General features: G+C 43.2%; 1 protein-coding gene across 1 annotated transcript in view; it reads left to right on the top strand.

Moving 5' to 3' along the window:
• The window catches only part of LOC113807395 (titin homolog), a gene marked incomplete in the record, with an annotated part of 381452 nt that overhangs the window by 181070 nt on the left and 175382 nt on the right, over positions 1–25000 (top strand).

The raw sequence follows: 25000 nt of genomic DNA, 5'->3' as shown, positions 1-25000 counted from the left end.
ACTTTTCTCAGGGAAACTTTATTATCAGAGTGGAAAAAAGAGAGAAAAAAGTATTTATATATGAAAGTCTTAAGGCCCAGTTAGAACAATCAAAATGGAAGGCCTCAGAAAACAACTTCTGAAATAATTGTTTATAATAAATGTATTCCAACTTATGTTTGAATTTAGGATATAAGGATATAGGTCATGGCTTGAAATAAGACAAATAACCACAAAAGAATAAAATAGTTGTAAGGACACCTATAAGAATTATGAAAACTCGTTCCATGTGGTAAGAAATTATACTAAAGGCGATATCATTCTTCTTATTGATATATGATAAGTAAAGTAGGTTGCAGAGCTGTGTGCAAATACATGCAAAGGTGTATTCAAACGGTACACATACGTACTGGCAAATATGCATGTATTTACTCTCAACTTACAGAATGTGCAAATACACTGGTATGTGTGTCTATTTACCTAGTGCCGGCAAACAACAGCAACTATTTTAGTAATACCCGACTATTCATACGTTCTAGATCTTCCCAAATTATCTCGACTCTTACCAGCATCCGCCGGACGCAGTACAATCTTGAACCGAACCGGAGGCCGTCTCGCGCTCGTCCTCCCACTCCAACTCGGCTCGAGGCTGTGGAGTGGGAGTGCGCACCTGAAGCATCGCGCGAGATAATTTCGATCGGGATTTGAATGGAGGTCGTATTCTAAGCCAGCAATTTCCGATTGAGCGAGAGTATGAAGTAGATGTTTTTTTTTCCTTTCTGTTTTTATAAAGTTTTAAAGTATCGAGAGTATACAAAGGTTTTAGACATCCGAGGGTGGAGTTCCTTCTCGTTAAAAAACACGTTGAAAAATGTTTCTCCATTGAAATGTTCCAAGCCGGTTAGCGGTTAATTGCAAGGAAAGTTTAATTTTGCATACTACGTGAAGCCAGGCGAGAAAGCTTCTATGAGTTATGCAGGAATGCGGTTCCTCCTCTTCAGTCATGCGGGAAATAATAGCCGTATAAATAAGATTTCGAAACACCGGCGTGGCAAAGGGGGTGAGTGTAATATTTTTTTTAAATTAAGTTTTCAGATGCGAGGCAAAAATATAATGTGCACATGCTTATAGGTTTGAGTAACATAGAAATCACGACCTTTTTAATTTTGTTTCTTTGTGCATTTTGAGAGGAACGAAATGCATATCGAATCTTTTTGGAAAATCCTTTGGGAAACAGCCGATGAGCAAGCACGGAGCCAGCAGGCACTCTGTGAATATGTATGAGCGCGTAATGTATGCAGGGTAAAGAGTGTTCGCTGTCCCGAGTAATGGAAGCAACATTCGAGGTTTCTATAAAACATATTCGGATATATTGATTTTCCGTTTGAGCCAAGGAGTTCAGTCAACAGAGTGCCGAGTGAGTGTCCGCGCGAGCACCACTTTCCCGCCACCATGTCAATCAATCTGCCAAACGTCGTAGGAATGAAAGTATGGCGCTTTTTGTTTTATTTTTCTATTTATTACTCTGATTATTTCAAGTTATAGCGTTGGATAAGGTGATTGGTCATTGTTCGTTTTGAAAGAATGAAAAAGGGGATGAAAAATTTCAGTTCCCCCAACTTTTGGAAATATTTAATTCGAATAGATTTGAAAGCTTGGACTGCAAGCTGATTTCCACTAAAAAAATGTCAGGAAAATAATTCTGAAAGGGAAATTTGATCTGACCCTTCCTTCATGTTTGCACGACACACATCAAGGACACTGTTGCCAGACCAGAACATTCACCGTGAGCGGGTGTTTGCCGTGGCACCTGTTTTCACAAGTACTCTCCAGTGCGGCGCCGAGTCAGGATGGAGCGAAAGAGGTCACACCTTCACAAAGGATCATGTTTACGCGTTTCCCGAATCCCCTGCCAGAACTGGGTCAAGGTTCGTGGCTCATGTTGTTCGTGGTGCAGCTGCCCCGCGTCCTGATAGGTACACGGCCAACCCACTGGCCTGGGCATGGGCGGCGGAGGGAGCTTTTCTGTTTTCCTTTTGACTCCCCCAAGGCCGCTCGCAGGCTTGCAGACCGGGGGATTATCGTGCGGAGTGGAATAACACGCGCATGTTTGATAGCGTGCGTGTTAAGTGTGTGTGTTGGAGCGGGGGGAGAGGATGCTCTTGCGCCCGCGTGTGTGTTTGTTCATGTTTGTCGGTGTGTATTTGTTTATGTTTTGTGTGTATGTGATTGAGATAGAGATAGAGAAAAAGGAAAGAATGAGAGTGTATGTGTATACATGTTTTTGAGAGATAGAAAGAGAGTGAAATTGAGTGTGTGTCTATGTGTGTGCGCGCGCGCGTGTGTATTTGAGAGAGAGAAAGAAAAAGAGAGTGTTTATGTGTATCTCTCTCTCTCTCTCTCTCTCTCTCTCTCTCTCTCTCTCTCTCTCTCTCTCTCTCTCTCTCTCTCTCTCTCTCTCTCTCTCTCTCTCTCTCTCTCTCTCTCTCTCTTGCATTCTTTAAGATGCATTAGTTAATTTGGGTGCACCCTTTTGCAGGCAGTGAACATTAAACTTGGTGTAAACAAACAGATACATTTTAATTACGTTTAATCCCATAATCTACAATGACCAATTACGAAGTCAGATGATAAGTCGTAAAAGCCACAAAGGATTTGCTGAGGCTCTCCCTGGCAGCCGAGACGACCGCCTCCAGATCCCCTGCGCTGCGCCCTCGAGGCCTCCTCCCGCCCCTCTCCTCCCTTTGTGAGAGATCTTGTCGTCGGGCGGCGCTAATAGACTCGAAGGAGGTGCTCTCGCTCGCACAGGCGGCCGTTTATGCGCACTAATTAGGAGCAGGACGCTGTGACGGCAGGGGGCGGGGGAGGCAGGGAGGGAGGCGCGGCGTCGCAGTAATGAGGCAGGAGGCAGCCTTCTCGTCCCTCCTCCGCTGGACGTCGGGCTATCTCGCTTCTCGTGTTTCGTGCTGCCTCATTGTGCGAAGTTTTCCATCGGGACGGCGCCAAATTGCAGACCAAATATCGCAGTTTGAAGGCCATCGGCTTCTGCAGTTTGAAGATAAAGGATCATATTTCACAGTGTTATTTTATATTTATGTTTCGCAATTAGAATGACTTCGTCGAGGATTCTACTTTCCAGAATATAAATAACGAAACGCAACAGGGCACGTCTGATGCAATGCCATGGAAATTTACTGTCGTTAACGGTACCTAAATATGGAAAATGTGAAGGTATTTCAGAGGGCCTCGCAGTCAGGCTCCACGTACCGTGAAAGCCAGGCGAGTTACGATCACACCGCAATTCCATCATGAGTAAGGACTTCTTGGGTGCGTACCATCATGCCGATGTATTGAAGACACAAGAGACATCTTACGTTTGACGTCGACATAATCAACATGGATGGTTTACTGCGGCGTTGACCTTATAAGTACTGCGAGTGAGTCCTGCCGTAGGAATGTTATGCCCGAGGAACGCCCAGCGCACACAGCAAATACGTCTGGAGTTTGCCTGGCTTAAGCTTTGTTTACACGTCCAGTTTTAGCTTGGGCGACAACGGCTGGGACTTTTACATGCCGCTGTCGTGAAAATATGTTCTGTCAACTGATACGAAATAAATGTCAACAGTCGAACGGACTTCGTTCAGTAATGACATCGAATCCCTCGCTGAAGGAAGTGGTCATTATGTAAATAGTAAGCGATGTACTGATTCGCTAATTAATTCTGACTTGACCATTGATCTCGCGTGAGTTGGCCGGCCGCTGCGTCCCGAGCCAATCTCAGCCGAAGCCCTCGCTGAGCCAAGCCCTCGACATGCACTCTTTTATCCTCCCTAAATTACGTGTACAAATATGGAGTTCCTTTCCCGTTCAACAACCTGTCTATGTCCTATTAAGATAATGTTTAACAAAAGAGAATCGTAACGAAGTAATAAATGGAAATGAGAATTGAGGAAAAGGTATATTACAAATGTTCATTTTCAATTTGCATGCAACGCCGCAACGCCCTACTGACACTCAAACAATAACTTGCATATAAAAGAACAGTAATGGCTTTATTAAACTGACAGCCAGCCGAGCTAATAACGCCCCGGCTGCTCGAGCCTTCCCAAGCAAGGAGGAAATGAGGTATGGAGGCGCGCAGGCGATGAGGAGGAGATGCATTCTCAAGGAGATGAGGAATCCCTCGCAGGAGATGCAAGGGGGTGGGGGTGGGGGGATGGGGCATTGGATCAGGGTAGCGTCACGTTGCTCCTTGAGACGACGTGCAGGCGCCGGTTGCCTGTCGCTCTCTCTTTTTTTCTTTTTCTCCATTTTTGGGGGGAGGGAGGGGGCTGTCCGAGGCTGGGTGAGTGTGCATACTCCCAATACTTCGGCTGCCTTGGTGTATTGTGGCTAATGAAGTACTTGTGTTAACATGTTTTGTTTGTTTCTTTCTTTTTCTCCTTAAATTAATCTGATTTATTATTAGTTATTGCTAGGATGATTATTCTACGTCAACTCCGAATCGTAAATATCATCTCATTTATAGAATTGTTTTTTTCCTATCAAATCATCGGTTTCTGTTATTGGTCGTTAATATAACCACAAATACCATGTCTTGTTGGCAAGAGACAACGTCAAGGGTTGAAGGCCAAGGAGTTCACGTGTCTTTGCAGGCAAGCACAAGCAGAACGATTACTTGTGTTTGAAGTTCCATTCCTTTCAGTTTCCTTCCCACCCCTTCCCTTCCTGCAGCCCTCCCACCCCTTCCCTTCCTGCAGCCCTCCCACCCCTTCCCTTCCTGCAGCCCTCCCACCCCTTCCCTTCCTGCTGCCCTCCCACACTTCCCCTTCCTGCTGCCCTCCCACACGTTTCTCCCGGGCTTCAGGTAGCACTTACATTATTACCAGGACATGAAGTTAGGCCTTATACGGCAGATAACTTGCCTACCTCAACTAGCCCGCGCCGCCTCGATTTTATGGTCACGTTTGCTACCATTGACGGCTTTGGACGGGTTCTGGACGGATCCGCGGCGAAAGTGAGGGTCCGCTTGAAGGTGCCGGATTTGTCGGCGGAAAACGTGTGTAAAGATATCATTTATGGTTATTATCTTAAAGTTACGTTTCGTTGGAGTGAAATCTCTTATATACAGTTTATAATGGCGTGAGCAGTAAACACGTTAAGGTTCGCCCTTTTAGATTATCCTTTTGGCATAACATTCCCAATCAAACTACATTTACTTGAAAGTATTCAAGAAATTGATCCCCTGAACTTCCTCGAGGCTTACAGTATATTTAGATTACTTCATTACCTAATCAAGTTTTATATTCTGCCTGGATTTTATTGCTCCTCATTGTAGCTGTGAGCCGCGAGAGCCCACTTCTTGTTTCATCCTTTGGCTCGGGTAACGGGTTTCCAAGGAGGGTAATTAGTCTCCCGCCATCCGAAGGTTGGCGTAAATCTGAAGCCTTGATAACGCAGGAGCCACCCAGCCCGCCCGGCGCTCCTGCAAGGGCTCGCGGAGGGGCTTCGGGTGGCCCTCTGGAGCTGCTTTTATAACTTCCTAAATGGCTTTAAACATTTAATTGTCATAGAAAAAGGCTTTTAAAAAGGCAGGCAACTCCAATTTTCTTAACAGTGGCTTTACAACCGCTGTGTTTCCATTTTATGTCCCAATTTAGTGTGATTATCGAGCGCACTGCACGTTCGCCACGTGTCGGCTGTAAAGACCGCCAAAGGCCAATATTCGGATTAGATTTCCCTCAGCCCGGCGAGGTTGGGGCGTTTATGACGTTTATGGCGGAAGCGAATTCGGGCCGAAACACGTGAGATCAAACCCTCTTCTCGTGACTAATTAATGAAGTACAATGATGTTTGAAAATCGTCTGGAGGAATGAAAAACATTTGGAAATAAAGTAAGCAATATTCAAGTACCGCTATATAACAGTTACGTAAGGTGCAATACATCAGCCATGAAAAACGCAGGTAAGATAAGACTGTTCATGGATCGCGAAAATGAGCGGCCACTTGAGAAAAGAGGAGGCCCTCGAGAGAAGAGGACCACCCCTGAGGAGGAGCTTCGGCGGGGAAGGGCGAGAGGGAGAAGGCGGGGGCGAGTGAGAGGGAGAAGGCGAGGGCGAGGGAGAGGGGGAGAGGGAGTGAGAGAGAGAGAAAGAGAAAAAATTTCCTCGCAGTCAAAAAAACGATAAACAATACACACACGGCGTGCATACATGTATGTATGTTTATATATCCATGCATGTATGTATATGTGTTTATGTTACCAAGCATATATGTATGTATGTATCCATATGTGCTTGTCTCTTTGTTTGTGTATACTTATACATATACATGTATGCATGTATACAGTTTATTCTAATAGAGAAAATGTCGATGCGGTGTCAAAGTTCTTCTCGGAACGCGTGTCACAGGCTCGAGCTTTAGGCGTCAATTTGGGGTAAATTTGTATCATCGGCGTCTCCGAAAGGTTTCCTCGAACAGGGCGTCACAGGAGTTACGACATATTAGAACGACGTTAGATCTTAAATTAGTATGAATTTCCTTTGTTTGGCGCGTGTCATTATCTTTCAGTATTTAGGTGTTTTCATAATATTTTTTCGTATTAGGTAAACTCCTTATATATTGCTGCTTATATATATATATATATATATATATATATATATATATATATATATATATATATATATATATATATATATATACACACATATACATATACATATACATACATACATACATACATATATACACGCGTGTCTGTGTGAGTGTGTGCGTGCGCTTGTTTGCATATACATATATGCAAACAAGCAAATATACATACATATATGCGTGAATGTGTATATATATGTATGTATGCGTGTGTGTGTGTGTGTGTATTTATATGTATATATAGAGAGAGAGAGATTTGAATATATACATTATATATATATATATATATATATATATATATATATATATATATATATATATATATATATATATAGTATATATATACAGAGAGAAAGAGAGAGAATGATGAACACCGGCTTGGAAAAGCTCGGGGAGGCGCGGCAAAGGTATGTCCAAAGTAGAAGCGGAGAGGAAATCCCGCGCAGGATTTGCTGACCTACAGACCCAGAGAGAAGGGTGCTGAGGGTGAAGTGACGGAGGGGCCGGGGAGGGGGAGGGAGGAGAGGGGTGGGGGAGCGTGGAAGCGTGAGAGTGAGAGTGGTTTGTCTCCCAGCGGTGTCATTACGGCGTCCGTGCCTGCGCCAAGCCGATGGTGCAAGGCCCTAATCAAAGAGATGGTGCAGGAATGTCACTCGTTTTACGGCGATGATTGGGGCGTGCAACCAAGTGGTTTGTTTCGTTATCGGAGGAAGTTATCTCGCTACGAATGATTGGTGGGAATCGCTTTCGAAAGAAAACACGGGAAGTGATTTTTTAAGCGTGCATTTTATCACTTCCTTTTTTATTATATTAATTTTGTCTAAAGTGTTTCGTGAAATAGAAATCGGCTTTGCTTTCATCGTATCATTCTGCGATTTCATTTGTCTTAGGTCTAGCTGTTTTACTAAGCAGTGCGGTTGCATGGTTGTGTGTATAGACATATATATAGATATAGATAGATATAGATATAGATATAGATATATAGATATAGACATAGAGAGATAGATAGGTAAATAGACAGAGAAAGGATAATATCGATGTAGTTATATTCATAGACATCTTCGTACTTGTGGAATAGGTGAAAGGTGTCGAATACAGTAACAGTTTGTCCTGATTCTTAGGGTCATTTTTTTCTGATTTTGCGTCAGTTATATCATGATGAATTTCATGTCTTACATGTTTGACTGTTTCTATTATTTTTAATTAACTAATAAATGTAACAGGAATTCGCAACGGTTCTGTGTGGCAGTGAGCATTCCCTTAAGATTGAGTTCTGGCCATTTATATGCAAACGCCATGAGGGGTTATCGTAGTCTCTTGTCAGTCGCATATGTCTGCTCATGAACTCTTGTTTTGTTACATTCGGTTGTTTTCTATGCGTGATCCTTTTACGTACATCTATATATATATCTGACTACTTTCCTTTCTCTTTTTCGCTGCCCTTTCTTAATTTAGTCTATCTTCTTATCTTCCTTCTCTCCCTCTCTCTCTCCCAGTTGATGATTCATTTTCTCACCGACATGCACCCTGCGGTCAGCTCCTCAGCGAAGTTCGGTTCGGAGAAGGTCAGGTAGAAGCGGCAAGAAGCAGCAGCGACCTGCTCTTGTCTACTCGGCATTTTCTTATCTCGTAAGAGGTCCGTGTAGCAATCAGAAGGCCGCTGAGTGCATCGAGCGGGGAATTGAGGGCGACGGTTCTCCCCTTCCTCTGATAGGGAGAGAATTGATTGCTGTTCCTCCTTACTTCGCATTTGCGCTTCACGGATTTGGAAATTTGGAAATTTTATTGGTATTTTTTGTGCTCATCCTTGCACTGATTGTCGTGAAGTTTTAGTAACGTGCTGCAGAATGAGTTTGGAATTCGTAGGCGATTCACGGCGCAATTTTAACGAATTGGTACAAAGAGCTTTAATGAGGATATTCGACATATAATAGCTCGCACCTACGTACATTCCTGCTGAGTCATTTTCTTTTCATATGTCTTGAGCGCGCTTTTTTCATCCGGGGAATCACAGGCAACCCGAGTGGCCGTTATCAGAAGCCTGCGTTGTCGTGGGAGAGAACGGGATATGGCCCTTTGCATCCCCAAGCTGCATTCCTCTTTGCTTGGTGCATATAAGCCTCCTTCTTCGAATGTTCTTACGAACAAGCTGTATCCGACTGAGATAGAGAACCTGCGCGATGCCAGCCTCACTGCCTTAGTTATCGCAATGTTTTACAATATTTACCATCGTCGCCAGGCATTTAAAGGTTGTTGGGCGCATGTGCAGAGGGTTGGTTCGCCCCGGGAAGCTGGGCATACTGCGCCCCACGCCAGAGATAATGTCGGCTCGGCTTGTTCAGTGTGCCGGGAAGGTGATGGTTTCTTGGCTCTGGGCGTGGCTCTGCAAGCGCTCGGGAGAGTTTGGCAGTCAATATTATTATTATGTATCTTTATTTTGAAAATCTTGTGTATGAATTAAGATATTCTAAAGCGGTCTCTGGTAATAAAAAAATAAATATGTTTTTATAATGCATAAGAACAAAGGAAGTGAATTTAGGAACAGCCGCGGGTCGTTGTCGATCACCTCGTGGCCTACGCGGCTCAGGAAGCGTTTTTGTAGAATCATTAAGGAGGAAAAACGCTCACGATATTCCGCGCGTTGAGAGGGAGCCGACGGTTGCAAAGCCTTTCCGAAGGCTCGCGGGTCTAAGGGATGTGATGGTAGCTCTTTTTTATTTCCTGTCGAGCTGTCGTATTGTGGCTAAAAGGGTTTCGGTCGTGGAAATCCCGTGGGAAGATCTTTTTTTTTTTTTTCTTCTTTTTTTTTTTTTTTTGAAGTTCCGTTGAAGTCCGGTAAGGACCGCAGAGTTAATGATGGAGCCAAGCACAATCATCCTGTCATGTACCTGCAGTGTCAGGCCTGAAAAATTGTGGTTCTTGGATGAGTGATTCGATGAGGTGTCTGCAAGATTTTGTTAAATCTTCAATGCCAGGAGGACAGTTAAAGACCTCCCCCCCCCCCCCCTCTCTCTCTCTCTCTCTCTCTCTCTCTCTCTCTCTCTCTCTCTCTCTCTCTCTCTCTCTCTCTCTCTCTCTCTCTCTCTCTCTCTCTCTCTCTCTCTCTCTCTCTCCCTCTCTCCCCCCTCTCCCTCTTGCCCTCCATTTGCTTATCTTTCTGTCTTTCCCTCCGTCTATTATCCATGCGTTTGGTATGTAATGAAACAGATAAATATAGACATACGTACCTTTCCGTATAGTATATGTACGAGAACATATATGCAGAACAATTGATGTTTACAGCTCTTTCACAAAGGTTATGAACACTGGTGTTGTCAGAAGGAGCAAAAACAGTGACACTAAATTAATTGTTTCCCATATAAGTCGAGATTCACATTAACCGTTGCCAGTAGAGTATGTCCTGGAGAAGGTGAACGAGGCGCTCGCCCTGATGACCTGGCGATGGGGTATGGCGCAGGGAGAGGTGGTGATCTTGTAAATCTAACCCCGGCCGTTGCCATAGGATTCGTGGGTTTGGATTGTGTTTCATTAGTGGATTCGTATTGTGTTTCGTTAAGGATGGGCTCGACTTTTATTTTGAATGTCTCTAGTTTTGAGGGTGTAATGCAGGAAAGCAAGGTTTTGTTGGGTTAGATAGAAATTTATTTTGGCAATGTTGTTTCACCATGCAAGGTGCTGAATTCAAGGTAAATTTTTATGCGTTGATTATGGGATTCGACAGAAGATCGAGAGCCCGAAAGAGCATAAGTAAGGTAACTCGTTCGGCAATTCATGTACCACGCTGCCACAGTAAGGAACCCCAAAATAGCATATCAGAATACTAATGCAGTACGTCTTGTGCCTTCTAAATACCTACCGCTTTTCTCCTGCCTTTCGTTGTCGAAGGTGCAGGTAAGGTCGAGATTACGGGTCAATAGAGCAGATTCGTCGACCTTTAGGTTCATTAACATTTTATGATCTCCCTGCGGTGGTGTTGCCATCGCCCGAGCAACGGATTACCGGAACACTGAACTCCCAGACACCTTGTTGCCTCTCGAAATACAGAATCCTCTTCTTATAAACTGTACCGCCTTATTGTTCCGTCGAAGGCAAGTCGTGTTCCACAGCAACACTCAGCAGGTTATTCCCAAGGACGGAATGAGATTCGATTTCACCAACGCTCGAAACTTCACATAAATATCTAGCTCAGACGTCCTGGCGCCGAGAGACAAAAACTCCCGTCAACAGATGGCGGCAACATCACAAATACTGTCTTCTCTTTACGTAAGGCAACGGTACCGTCACATTCGCAGGCAGCCGTGCTTTCGTCGCTCCAACCCGCGCGCCATTTAACGACACCGAAAGGCATCTTTTCAGCTATTTAAAGAGAAGGATTTCGACGTCGCGAGCTGAGAGCGTTTGCCGCGTAAAATCCCGCGGGGTGACGCAAGCTCTGCGCTCACTGGCGTTTTTTGCGGGTTCTAAAGTTGCAGGAGCAAGCATACGAGATGTGGCGTTACACTTGGTCTTATTTCGTGTTTATTGTCTGTCACTTGTTTCGTTCTCCTGTCGTGGCCATTTTTTTATTAATAGTCATTGGTATTATAACGATAACGGCAAGCGCAACCATCTTTCTCGCCGCTACTGTTACTATTTATGCTACTAGTGATAAAGGGGATTATATTCGTAATGGTAAGGACAACGGGACTATTGTTAATATCACTACTACTACTAATATAATGGGTAACAGTGAATATTATATTAATTATGCGAATGATAATTGCAGTAATGATGGTAATAGTAATGATAATGATGATATTAATGGTGATGATTAGAATGACTACCACACACGCATGTCCGTGTGGATATATATATATATATATATATATATATATATATATATATATATATATATATATGTGTGTGTGTGTGTGTGTGTGTGTGTGTGTGTGTGTGTGTGAGTGTGTGTGTGTGTGTGTGTGTGTGTGTGTGTGTGTGTGTGTGTGTGTGTGTGTGTGTGTGTGTGTCTGTGTGTGTCTGTGGATATATATATATATATATATATATATATATATATATATATATATATATAATATACATATACATATATATGTATGCGTGTGCGTGTGTATGTATGTACGTATGTTTGTATATATATAAGCGTGTTTGTGTGCTTAGTTTCTTATTTTTATTCTCACTGATTTGTAAATTACGTGTTGCCAACATACGCGTTGAGTGTAATCAGGCGTAGAATTCCCGGAGAATTTGCCCAACTAGTCTGTACTTGTTTATTTTTGTTTTTCTGCTTTAGAACATTTTTGCAAAGTGAGTTTCGCTCAGAGTCCAAATTCTATTTTATTCTTCCTTTTTTTTTGCTATTGTTTTCATATTTTTTGTTTTGACGTTTTCTTCCTTTCTTGATTATTGCGTTGCTTATTTCTTCAACCATAATTGATTGGCAAGATAATAGAGGTTGAGTGATTATAACAAGATAGTATTCATTTTTTGCCGAATATGCAAAACAATGATTACTTTCGAAACAATATTGATTTTGTTCATATCTCTTTTGGTGCTCAGTACTAGCTACCACTACTGACCACTCAATAATACCACTACCAACCACTCACTACCAGTGAACAGTAAACAGATGGTAATGTTATGAAGGTTCCCAAGGTATGACGTGTTTCAGCCATTGACCTATTAACTCCTCAAGGTCCTGGGTGAGGTTAGCTGGGGTGTTTCTCCTTGCTGCTCTTTCTTCTTTTCTCCTCCGCTTCCTCCAGTTTTTTTTTTCTTTCTCCTCCTCTTCCTCCATTTTTTATTTTTTCTCTCTCTCCTTCTCGTCCTCCCTATTCTAATTCTTTCCTCATTTTTTTCTCCGTCTCACTCTCCTGTCTCTCCTCCTCCTCCTCCGCCTATTCTTCATTCTCTTCTCTCTCCTTTTCCTCTTCCTCTTCCATTATCTAATTTCCCCCTCCTCTCTCTTTTCTTTTTCTTCTTTTTCCTCCCTTTCCTTTTTCCCTTTTTCGTCGAGCAACCTCCCCCCCCCCCTTTCCTCTTACTCGTTTATATTTACTTCTGACTTCATGTCTTTACTCCACTTCTTCCTTTTCCTTTGCAACGTTGCCTCCGCATTCCTTCCGCAAATGTTCTTAAATCTTTTTTTTTTCTTCTCTTTTCTGAGGTTTCCCCTTCCTTTATCGTGCACGAGGCTCTTCTTCCTCGCTGCCTCTTCCTCACCCACCTGACCTTCCACCTGGCCTGGCTCCCCCTCCCCCTCTCCCTCCCCCTCACCCCCCTCACCTTTTTGACCCCGCTGTCCGCCCTCGACCTGCAGCTTCCCCGCCCACGTGGTCCCTTTTCGCGCTTGATGTCTTCACAGTAATCGTGTCACTGCAATAGGTTCTTCAGTCTCGCGGAGAGAAAAAAATGGATGTCTGTTTATTTATTTATATCTGTTTATGTGTCTATATATCTATCTATTAACATCTGTTTATCTATATATCTATTTATTTATATTTATTTATCTATTTATATCTATTTATCTATCTATTTATATCTTTATCTATTTATCAATCTATTTATATCTATGTATCTATCAATTTATGTATATTTATTCATTTATATATCTATTCATCTATCTATCATTATGTAAGTATATAAGTATGTATGAATACACACACACACACACACACACACACACACACACACACACACACACACACACACACACACACACACACACACACACACATATATATATATATATATATATATATATATATATATATATATATATATATATATATATATAATAAAGTATGTGTGCCTACGTGTGCGCGCTCAAGCATGTATTTGTGGGATACTGATATCACACCTTAAGTTACGCAATCGGTATCCACAACACTATCTTGCGTAAAATGACATGTAACAGAGAAACGTGATATTGATGGTGGAACCTTTATCCTGTTGTGGCAGGACATGCCAGCCGAAGAAGATATGACATGCAACTGAAAAAAAAATGAAATGAACGAGTCTCTCTCTCTCTCTCTCTCTCTCTCTCTCTCTCTCTCTCTCTCTCTCTCTCTCTCTCTCTCTCTCTCTCTCTCTCTCTCTCTCTCTCTCTCTCTCTCTCTCTCTCTCTCTCTCTCCCTCTCCCTCTCCCTCTCCCTCTCCCTCTCCCTCTCCCTCTCCCTCTCCCTCTCCCTCTCCCTCTCCCTCTCCCTCTCCCTCTCCCTCTCCCTCTCCCTCTCAACAGTTCCATGCTCAGTTCACGTCATACTATTGTCTCGAATCCGGTAGGTAAGGAACGCCTTCGACCTCGAAATACCTGTTTAATCACGCGTTGAAGAACGTGACCTGATGGGTTGAGTGCATTCCTGCAGGTCAGACACACAAGCACGAGTACCCGTCAGGCACCTTGTGGTAACCTCCTCCCGGGTACACGTAATGCATCATGCTTTTGAAACGGTGAAATGTTGTATGGTCCGTCTGGGATAATGCCGAAACCGTTTTTTTTTTATTATTATTTAAAAGATGGTTGAAGTATAAATAAATGTTATGTTGGTGAGAATGCCTAACGTTTTGTGAACTTTTTGTATTTTTGCAATCGTGGAACTAACGACATTGGACGAAAATCGTACGCACGAAATCATTTCTATATTGCATTTTTATGGTTGTCAAGCACCTACATGTCATTGTGAGAGAGAAATGGATATTGCCTTTGTGCGTGCCAATCCTTCGCACATAATTCCAAGCTGTCGTTTGTATCATTTTGCAACATTTTGATCTTCATAACCGGGTTCAATGGGAATTCCATTTCATATGGTCGGCTGATTTCGACATTCATTTTAAAAAGATTTATATATATTTTGTGAGGTGCATTTTAAAGGTGTGACGATGATTCCTATTGCGGATTTATGATAAAGCGTTGCATACTTCCATGCATAGGTATTCTCCTTTTGTTTATATTTCTCAAAAAAAATGAAAATAAAAATAATAATAAAAAAAATAGATGGACGAACTTTTAAACACAAAAAATATGTCACAAGGAGAGACTTTTTTTTTGCGTGTGAAGAAAGTCTAGCCAGAATCGTTCTCTTAGAATATTACCTTCTGTTGGGTTCAGGTGCCAAGACTGAGCTAATGACCGGTTCTTACACCTTTTTGAAACTTTTTTTTTCTTCCCTCGTGGGCGATTCCATTCTATTTGATTTTTTAAAATGCAATTTCAAAAATATAGTTTCTAGGAATTGATGACTCATATGAGGTCCCTCGTTTCCTCAGAGAAATTTTTATAATAATAATGATAATAATAATGATAATAATAATGGTGATAATAGTATTAATGATAATGATTATAATGATAATGACAACAATAAGATGATAATGATGATGGTTATTAGTATTGTTATTATCATTATTATTATCATTTTCATCACTATCATTTAGTGTGTTGTGAAATAAAAGCTAAGAAACATCTGGTCGGGCCGGCAGTTGTTAAATGACGTAAGTCCTGCAGCAAAAGCCCACGCTGCTTGCACGCCGGTTTGCCTGCGGGGGCCCGTTCTCTCTGTCCCCCACTCTCTCCCCTTCTCTCTCTATATCTATCTATCCATCTATCTCTATGTATATATATATATGTATACATACATACATATACATACATACAAGCATGCATGCATGACTATATATATATATATATATATATATATATATATATATATATATATATATATATATATATACATATATATGAATGTATGTATATATATACACACACACACACATATATATATATATACACGCGTGTGTGTGGGCGTGTATATATATATATATATATATATATATATATATATATATATATATATATATATATATATATATATTTATATACATATATATATATGAATGTATGTATGAATGTATGTATATACACACACGCACACACACACACACACATATATATATACACGCGTGTGTGTGGGCGTGTATATATATATATATATATATATATATATATATATATATACATATATATATATATTTATATATATATAAATATATATATATATATATATATATATTTATATATATACATACACTCACACACATATGTATATATATACACACACAAACACTCGTGTGTGTGTGTTGCCATGAGTTTTGCACAAACTTCTGTTGTTTTCCCTGAGATTGTCTTCAACTTCTTGCCGTCATAAATGCTCGATTCGATCGTCCTGCCGACGGCTCTCGCCGAATGCTCCCGACCACCGCCGCCCGGACCTCCAGATCGATCAGCGGCGGCGCCCAAAGGCACGCCATGGAAATCCATTTCCTCTCGCAGTATCATCCTGCGCGCCAGCGACGCTTTCACTTCGTCTTTATTAAGGAGGATCATCAAATACCATTAGAATCGGCTACATTCCGCCTTATCGGCCGTCATCACATGCAATATTTCGTCGGGAGTGGCTGATAAAGCCCTTTGAAACCTCCCGTTGGAAGCAGTGATTACGGGCCGCTTCCTGGCCATACCCGGCCGCGCCCTTTGGGGTTTAATTGTTTATCATCAAAGTCCCATTACCAGGCCTGATTAATTGCTCCGCTTGATCAGTCGGCGTCCGGCGATCTGCGATAAGGGAACGGGCGACGGCGGGGGGAGGGAGGGGGAGAGGTGCTGATAAGAAGCCGGCGAAAGGGCGTTATAAAAGTCGGATTATGGAAGAGGTAATTGTACTTCTGGGCATCTTTATCCTCTTTGGCGATGATGGCCGCGCGTAACTCATGCGCACAAAAGGCTTTTATATCCCAGCTGGCTCTTCCCCCGGGGTCCGAGGCCGCCGTCCGAATCAATCTCGCCGGAAGCCTCGTTTTTAATCAGGGATTCGCCGCTCTTGCGATCCTGACTTCATTCCTGAGCGCTTGCCTAAGGGGCGCTCCCCGCGTGGACCCCTGGCTTAATGCGGCCGGGAGACTCCCCCAGGGTGCAGCCTACCCGCGAACTTAACGGTGCTAAATGATTCCTCGCCAAATAAGCGACGCATTTGATTGCCGCTGCTGTTGCTATTATCATCAGAATTTCCCAATTTCCTCGTTGTTATTATATCATCGCCCTCTTCCTCTTCATCTTTAGCATAGTCTTATGACAGCATCACTTTCCCGGCTGCCAGGATTAGCCTCATTACAGCGCAGCGGTGGCAGCCAGAGATGTGTGGTAACGACCGGGTTTGCGGTGACAGCCTCGCCGGATAAATATATTAACAAGAATGCTTAATGATGAGTGATAATTACAATAATCGCTGTCTGCAGTCTGATCCGGCATATTTAGAAGGGACGGCCATCAAGGGAGGCTGTGTGGTGACCGTGCGCGCAAAGCCTTTGGGTTTTACTAATTGTCAGAACTTGATTTTTAAATGGAAGATGTCTCCTTTCTCATCCATTCTGTTTGTGTGTGTATTTGTTTGTATGCGTGTGTGCGTTTGTTTTGTGCGTGTGTGTGTGTCTCTCTCTTTATGTGTGTGTGTGTGTGTGTGTGTGTGTGTGTGTGTGTGTGTGTGTGTGTGTGTGTGTGTGTGTGTGTGTGTGTGTGTGTGTGCATCCGCCCCGACCCGCCTGCGGATCGTGGGGAGAGCGGCGTGTCTTGATTGATCAGTCAGACACACAGGCTGATAAGTGGATGCTATAAAACACAGGACGGGACTTTTATGCCTGATGCGGCCATAGCGGGAGGCATTCGTCCGCTGGCCGTCGTCGCTGCTCTCTGGTTTTGCTTTTGCCGAGTGTAAAGACAACAGCAATCAGCATTCGGGAGGGCATGGAGGGCTCGCGGCTTGGTAAGAACACCGAGAAGGTTTATTTGCCGGAGTAAAGTGTGGAATTTATTGACCCGGCTTAGTGTAAACATTCGCTGAAATATGAGAAGCGTGCTGAGTCCAGGCCAAGAGGCGTCGTCTGGGAATGCCTTGGAGGCGGAGAGAAAAGCAGTTGGAGGTATGTGAAGTACCCTAACCATTGCCGGCGCAGATGCAGAATGAACCAAGGTCAGTTGGATCAAAATAGTGATATATAAGAAAGTGTAAACAGAGGGGAGGAAAGTACTTGTGGTCAGAAGGAGCAAATGAGAAAAAATGGAAAATAAAATAATGTTTACAGAAGAGGTACTTGGAGTTTCCACAATGATCATTTGAAGAATCGGAAACGAAAGGTGGAGTTTCTCTCGCCCAGCTTCCTGGCCGCTCGCCTGTTGTTCGGCGTCCTGTCAAACTTACCTACCTCGCTCCGTCCCGCCTTTTGTTCTGCCACGAGATCTGGCCATCACTCGAGCGGCTCAAGAGGTGTTGCACGGACCCCCAGCGGCGTGCGAGGGGCTGAGAGCACCCTTTATGGCCTCGGTTTGTGATCTGCAACCACCTAGGATCTGGAGCCGGAAAAAAATAATTATAAACGTCGAGCAACGAGCCATAACTCACGCACGGCGAGCATTCTAATTAAGAACTGCGAATATGCTCTTTTTGCTTGTGATACTTTAATGTGTGACTGCGTGGAGGGGCGCTCCTTATTCTTGCTATTTTTTTGATTTTACGAGCGATTTTTCATGTGAAAGTGCTGTTTTCCCATTTTAGTCTTGAGTTTCCGCCATGGAGATTTTACTTTTATTGTGATATTACTATTATTCTATTTACTTCGTAACAAAAGATGGTTATTTATCAGCGTTAGCACAGCCCTCATCATCCATTCTCCCGTTATACATACAGTCCATACATTGCCTTTCGCGTCTCGGTCCGCAATCTGCTGACCTTCTACCCCTACTCCCATCTCAACCCCCCCCCCTTTCCCTGACCCCCTGTCGCCCCACCCCCACTGCCCTCCCGAGCGCGCATGTCGTACCGTTTCTCAAAAATAAACCCGAAATACCGCAACGCCCGTGAAAAATGGCGGCTTCGAACCAGTCGTCACCCGATCTCCCCTAAGGCAGCCCCCTCCCCTCCCCCCCCCCACCCTGATGTTCCCTTCTCTCCTTTGGTCCCCCCCTTCCCTCCCTCCCTCCCTCGTTCTCCACCCCCCCTTTGGCCCCCTTCACCCAACCCCTCGTGGATCTCTTATTACCCTTTGTTTTCCTTTACGATTCGTTACGGCGACGGGAATGGTTGACTGTATAGCTTTCAGCCAAGTGCCTGGGCGCATTGTTGGTGTCTTTATATCGTAGATGAAGAAAACGGAAAACTTTTCAGAAATGTCAGTCGAAGAAATGTGAATTTATGGGGATAAAAGTGCTAAAAAATTACAAAACATAGTAAATGGCAGAATTTTGGTAAAGGAAAGCTTTTTATTTAAATACTTATCATTTGGAATAGGGTATTACACCTTTCGCTATACTGGCAAAAATAGCACAAAAGAATTGCAAGGAATCATTACAAAAGGAAGAAGAAAATGAACGAACAAAAAGCCTCGTGTAAGTGGTAGGGCTAAGAGGTGGCTCAGCAGTGACAAGTTCGTGTCCCTAAAGGGATTAAGTTGATATCATAACGGTGGCTGAACATGTAGGTCTGTGGGTCTTGGCGGTGGCAGGTTGGTGTGCTTCCATAGGGGCGTCGTTTTGATTATTTTGCTTTTTAATTTGCTCTTTTCTGTTTGTTTTTCCTTTTTTACTTTCATGTGGACTGATAGTAAGAGTATTTTGATTGTGTAACTTCCATAGGGAATACTAACATGAAACGTAAAAAAATGGTTATGTTGTCTAAAGAAATGCAAATTGGAATATCAAGCAGGGATACATGATCGAAACTGAGATTCGACGGGCGTAACTAGATATAAATCTCGGAGCAACAGAGGGCGATTTCTGCTTACGGGTTGATCGAGCTCAGTCCGGTGATCGTAATCGAACGTCAGTAGGAACTCGACCCCACGACAGATGTTGGCAGGTAGTGGAGACAATGAACTGGAGACGTCCTTCCCTGCGACTTTTCGTTGGCTTGATTTTGGTCTTTTTTTACGTTTTTTTTCTCTCTTTTATTTCTCTCTCTCTCTCTCTCTCTCTCTCTCTCTCTCTCTCTCTCTCTCTCTCTCTCTCTCTCTCTCTCTCTCTCTCTCTCTCTCTCTCTCTCTCTCCTTCTCTCCTGTTCCTCCCACCCTCCCTCCCTATCTCTTTCTCTTTTTGGAACACTCTGGAGGTAAGGTCACGGATCCCGGGCCTCACGCACGTTCGGGTCAAAGGTCACATTCGGCAGGAATACGCCCCTGTCATGCTCGCGCGACCAGCTTCTTTTCCTTTGAACCTGCATTTACCCTTGTGCAAGAGGGGCGGGGTCAGGGGGAGGAGGAAGGGCGAAGTCAGGGTGGAGAGGGGAGGGAGAGGTGGAGGGGTTGTTGATAAATGACGAATCTTGCTCGGAATTCTCTTGGAAGAGAGAGAGAGGGAGGGAGGGAGAGAGCGAGAGAGCTAGAGAGAGAAAGGGAAAGAGCGAGAGAGAGAAAAAGAGAGAGCTAGAGAGAGAGAAAGGGAGAAAGCTAGAGAGAAAGAGAGAGAGCGAGCGAAATAGCTTTTGTAAAAGTTAGATAGCTCATGATGCTTCAAAATATCCAAAGGAAAAAAGTAGCCATCGAATGGACGAGCGAAACCAATTTCTGGCCACCGTTGATCACAAGGAAAACCAGTAGAGGAAAAGTAGAAGACAAGGCTAAATAAAGTATGACTGCTTCGGGGAAGGACACACAGAGTTGATTATGAGGCAGTGGAGAAAGGGGAGAGAGAGGGGGGGGAGTGGGAGTGAGAGTGGGAGAGGGAGTGCAGGAGGGAGAGAGAGAGGAAGGGGGGGAGAGACAAAAATACAAGAGGAGGAGAAGGTGGGAGGGTAAGAGGTAAGACGGACAAGAGAGGTGGCATGAAAGAAAGAGAAAGGGAAGTACATTTAATACGCTCAATTATATCTGAAAGTAATTGTCATATACATGCAAGTATATGTAGGTACCAGAGTTTCGTAATTGCCCTCATATTTTATTAGCGTAAAGGCAAATGATAATGGAGTGGCGACCGAACTCCATATAGAGATTAGACGGAGCGAATCAGGGATCTTGCCGCCGACTGCCCAATCGCCCCGAAGGATCCTGCACTCTGACTGATCGCTTTCCTGCCAATCCCAGAAACTGGATCTAGCGGTCAAGGCGTAATTATTTGCTAATGGCATACGGCAGCTCTCTTATCTTTGCTAATTTTGGCAACCTTTATTGCTTCTCATGAGTTCGCCTTGACCTACCTTCATTTTCTTTTCTTGTTTGGCGTTGTGCCATTTCTTTTTTTTTTCCCTTCTCTCTCTCTTTTGCGAAAGCGCTAGTTCATTCTTTTTCAGGTAGTGTCGTGTTTGTCTCTAACACTATATAAAGAAGGCTGATAATTTCGTGTGGTATGCATTATGACATTTAAAAGCGTTAATTTTAGATCCGGAGGGCGCAGGTGTTCCACTTGAACGTAATGGGAAACACAGGTATTTATTTCTAACGTCATAACGTCATGTTCTTTTGCGCCATTGTAAAGGACCGTATCGTACACGTTTATCATTCGGGAGGGCCCGCTTGGTCCTTTTGAGGAGCGTGGATGCACAGGTGCCTTTGTCCAAATAGACATGACACACAAATGTCTCCCAGCGTTGCATATAGTTAGCAGGTGTCCTTTCTCGGCTTCATAGAGATGTTTATGCAAGCACAACCACTTGCTATTAGTGACCATAAATCTTTCCGCGGAGAGGCGTTCGTCTTTAGAGCTGGTCGATATGTTTTTTCGGGAGAAGTGTGTGATTATCATTTTTCTGTTGGGAGCGAAAGCAAGCGAATCCTCTCATCTTCTCCAGTTTGATAATCAGCTAGATAGATTTTTTCATCAGAGTCCGGGACGAATTAATTAGTTTTACGTTTTCATCAGCGTGTGTCCCCTGTCTGTTTTGCATTATAGAAATGATATATATATGACGATAAAGCAATTTATCGCCCACTAATCAGAATGTATTGCCCTTCTCTCCGTCGTAAATCATATGTATACGATATCAGGCAGTAACATTTTAATCTACTTACAAATCGCACGTAAATTTCCATCAGGGTTTCCAGGTTTGGGGTTAGAGCGCTGTTTTGTTTACATTTAGAGCAGGAAACAATTAGGAACATGGTGTATCCAGACGGGCGGCGTTCGCAGGCCATGTCCGGGTCATGTTTGGGTAGTGGGAGCACTTCTCTATCACGCCTCATCTACATCTCGAGAGCCACCTCGCGCCCGCCCGATTCCTTTCGTCGGCATGGGTTATTTCTGTGGGCGAGGAAAAGGGGATTTTCGCCCCTGTTGAGGTGCTGGTTGGAGAGTACTTTCCGATGGTTTGTTTAAGGGGTTGTTTCGTATTTGGAAAGAGAGAAGGAGAGAGAAAGAGATGGGAGGGAAGACCGTATCAATGAAGCAACTTAATAAAACCATACAATGGCGACTTATTATTATTATTTTTACTATCACGCAGTTTATATTTGTTCTGCACGAAATTTTATTTGTTTAAACCTAAGTTGTATGAACGAAGTAAGGGAAATGTTTGTTTAATGTGCGAGAAGCAAGTAAGTTGTGGCACTCCGACAGCAAGGAGTAATTTTAAGGTCCACGGGGTTGTTAGCTTAACCAAGTCTGGAAGCCTTGTCGTCCCCACGGGGGGTAAGACCTCCACTTAGTCATCTGACGAGGATGCTGACGACGTGACCAAACTTCATGGAGGCTAGGTTGAAGTCAGCGGTCGAGACCATCAGCTGCGACGGCGCCCGCCCTATGCCCCGTCGACGCCATCTTGTTTTTAAAAGACCAGAGGTCATGCCACGCCTACTGACCTCAATACGGGGTGTGCTGATGGCGGTTGCGATCCCGGGTCATGTGGCACGTGCATGACTCACTACAGGTGTTTCTTTATCGCCGTTTATTACCCTTCTGGGAATGGAATAGCGGAATGTCTTCCGGGAATCGAGGCGGTGCGACTGACGGGAATCTCCGTAGAGTTGAGCCGCCGGTGGCAAGGGACGGGTTCGGCGGCAAGGTCGGCCGAAGGAGAATATTCATGAGAAAAAGTGTATCTGTCAACACTTGCTTGCGGGGAGGTCTTGTGCTCGATGAATTTCTTCCTTTACCTTGCGAAGGGAGGACGGCGCAGCGAGAGGATAGAGTTCTGGTGCAGAGCTTGCTTCCCTGCGTTCTTGTAGATGGTGCGGGTGCTGTTCGTTGGCTCTGGTGGATAGAATGGGCCATGTAGAATATCCGGTTCTTCCACCCTGTGCATATACTCAGTACGCCAATCAGTCAGTCAGTCACTGACTCACTGACTCATTCACTCACTAACCCACTTAAATACACGGAAATACACACACACACACCCTCTCTCTCTCACACACACACACACACACACACACACATACACACACACACACACACATACACATACACATACACATACACATACACATACACATACACATACACATACACATACACATACACATACACATACACACACACATACACATACACATATACACGCGCGCGTGCGGGAGGTGTGTGTGTGTGTTTGTATATATAAGTATATATATTTATATATCTTAAGTATATATTATGTATATATTATGTATATATTATGTATATATATATATATATATATATATATATATATATATATATATATGTATATATGTATATGTATATATATATAATATATATATAATGTGTATATATATATATATATATATATATATATGCATATAATATATATATATATATATATATATATATACATATATATATATACATATACCTATATATATATATATATATATATCATATACATATACATATACATATACATATACATATACATATACATATACATATACATATACATATATATATACATATATATATATATATATATATATATATATATATATATATATATATTGTGTGGATAGATGTGTAGAAAATTTATATAATATATGAAGTGTTTTTATTTCATAAAAAACTATAGAATGTCCAATGTATGTATAATGTAGTAATTTAGACGAAATTGCTTTAAAAATCATGCAATATTAAAAAGTCAATATTCTATTTTCTCTTGAACACATGCAAGCGAATACGAGAAAGAGACAGAATCCATTAATTCCAGTGCCGCCGATCGTGAATTATGTATATCGCCATGCCATCAAAGAAAATGTTTGTGGCGAAGCTTTGACGAGACTCTCTGGCATGAGGACTGTGAGAGAGAGAGAGAGAGAGAGAGAGAGAGAGAGAGAGAGAGAGAGAGAGAGAGAGAGAGAGAGAGAGAGAGAGAGAGAGAGAGAGAGAGAGAGAGAGAGAGAGAGCGAGCCTTGTACGAGGCCCAAAGTGGTTGCTCCAAGCTTCTGTTCTACCTCAGAAAGTGGGTACCTGATCCTACATTATTTTATGCGATGTGTTTCATGGCGGTTGGTTGGTGATTTTAAACGTGGGACGTTTTCTGGATCTATTTTTTCTTTTTTTTTCGTTCCCTGAGTAAGGCACTTACACCCACAGGTCGCCGGGTGGAGCGAATGGAGCCGTATTTGGTTTGAACGTCATGAGGAATTCGCAGGTAAAACGAACTCGTAAACGTCGATCTTTGTGAACGTGGAGATGGATCTTTGCGGGGAGCGACTGTTCATTATGTCTGCTCTATTGTAAGATTTCTAAATGCGCGGTTGGCCTCCATCAGGATCAGCGGCACGTCCGAGCGCAGCGCATTTGGTGTTCAACTTCCGCATGACGAACGGCCCACAGCACGGACCACCGAGCCAGACCCAACACAGTCACACTCATTTGTTTAAGCTCGCACTCTTGGGTAAACATTCACCTTAATTGTACCTCATCAAGCCATCCTAGTGTGTGCGTCAGCCACTTTGGTGATTACAAAGGTAGGGATTAATTGGTGGCATAAATCACTCTTGCTTGCGAGGCTCCGCTGAAGGTTTAAGTTCCTTCCCTCGCCCCGAAGCCCTCTCGAGGCGCCGTCAAGTGTTGCTGCGTGTGGGTTTCGTGTTCTCCAGTGTTTGTTGTTGTTGTATCCTGCGCGCTGGGTTGTTTCGGGTTGCTCTCTCGGTTGCCGGGGTGAGAACACCTCGTTAAGCCGGGGTGTTCTTAGTTTTGTTTCAGCTCGTGTGTACGTTAGTTTCCCCGGCGACCTTTTTCTTCTCCTCCCTGTCGTACTTGTGTATTTGCCTGTTTGTTTGGGAACAATAAAGCCAGCCAGTCCCTTTGATAAAGTATTGACGGTAAAATCCTGGAAGAAAGCAAGAATTTATTAATTGAAATGAAAAGCAGAAGATATCGAAGAACGAACTGGACCCGGCGAACGATGCCCTCTCCGAGAATGTCAGA

This window comes from Penaeus vannamei, chromosome 12, assembly GCF_042767895.1.
Source record: "Penaeus vannamei isolate JL-2024 chromosome 12, ASM4276789v1, whole genome shotgun sequence".
NCBI lineage: Eukaryota > Metazoa > Arthropoda > Malacostraca > Decapoda > Penaeidae > Penaeus > Penaeus vannamei.
Note: the sequence above shows the minus strand (reverse complement) of the source record. Positions and strands in the feature narration are given on the sequence as shown.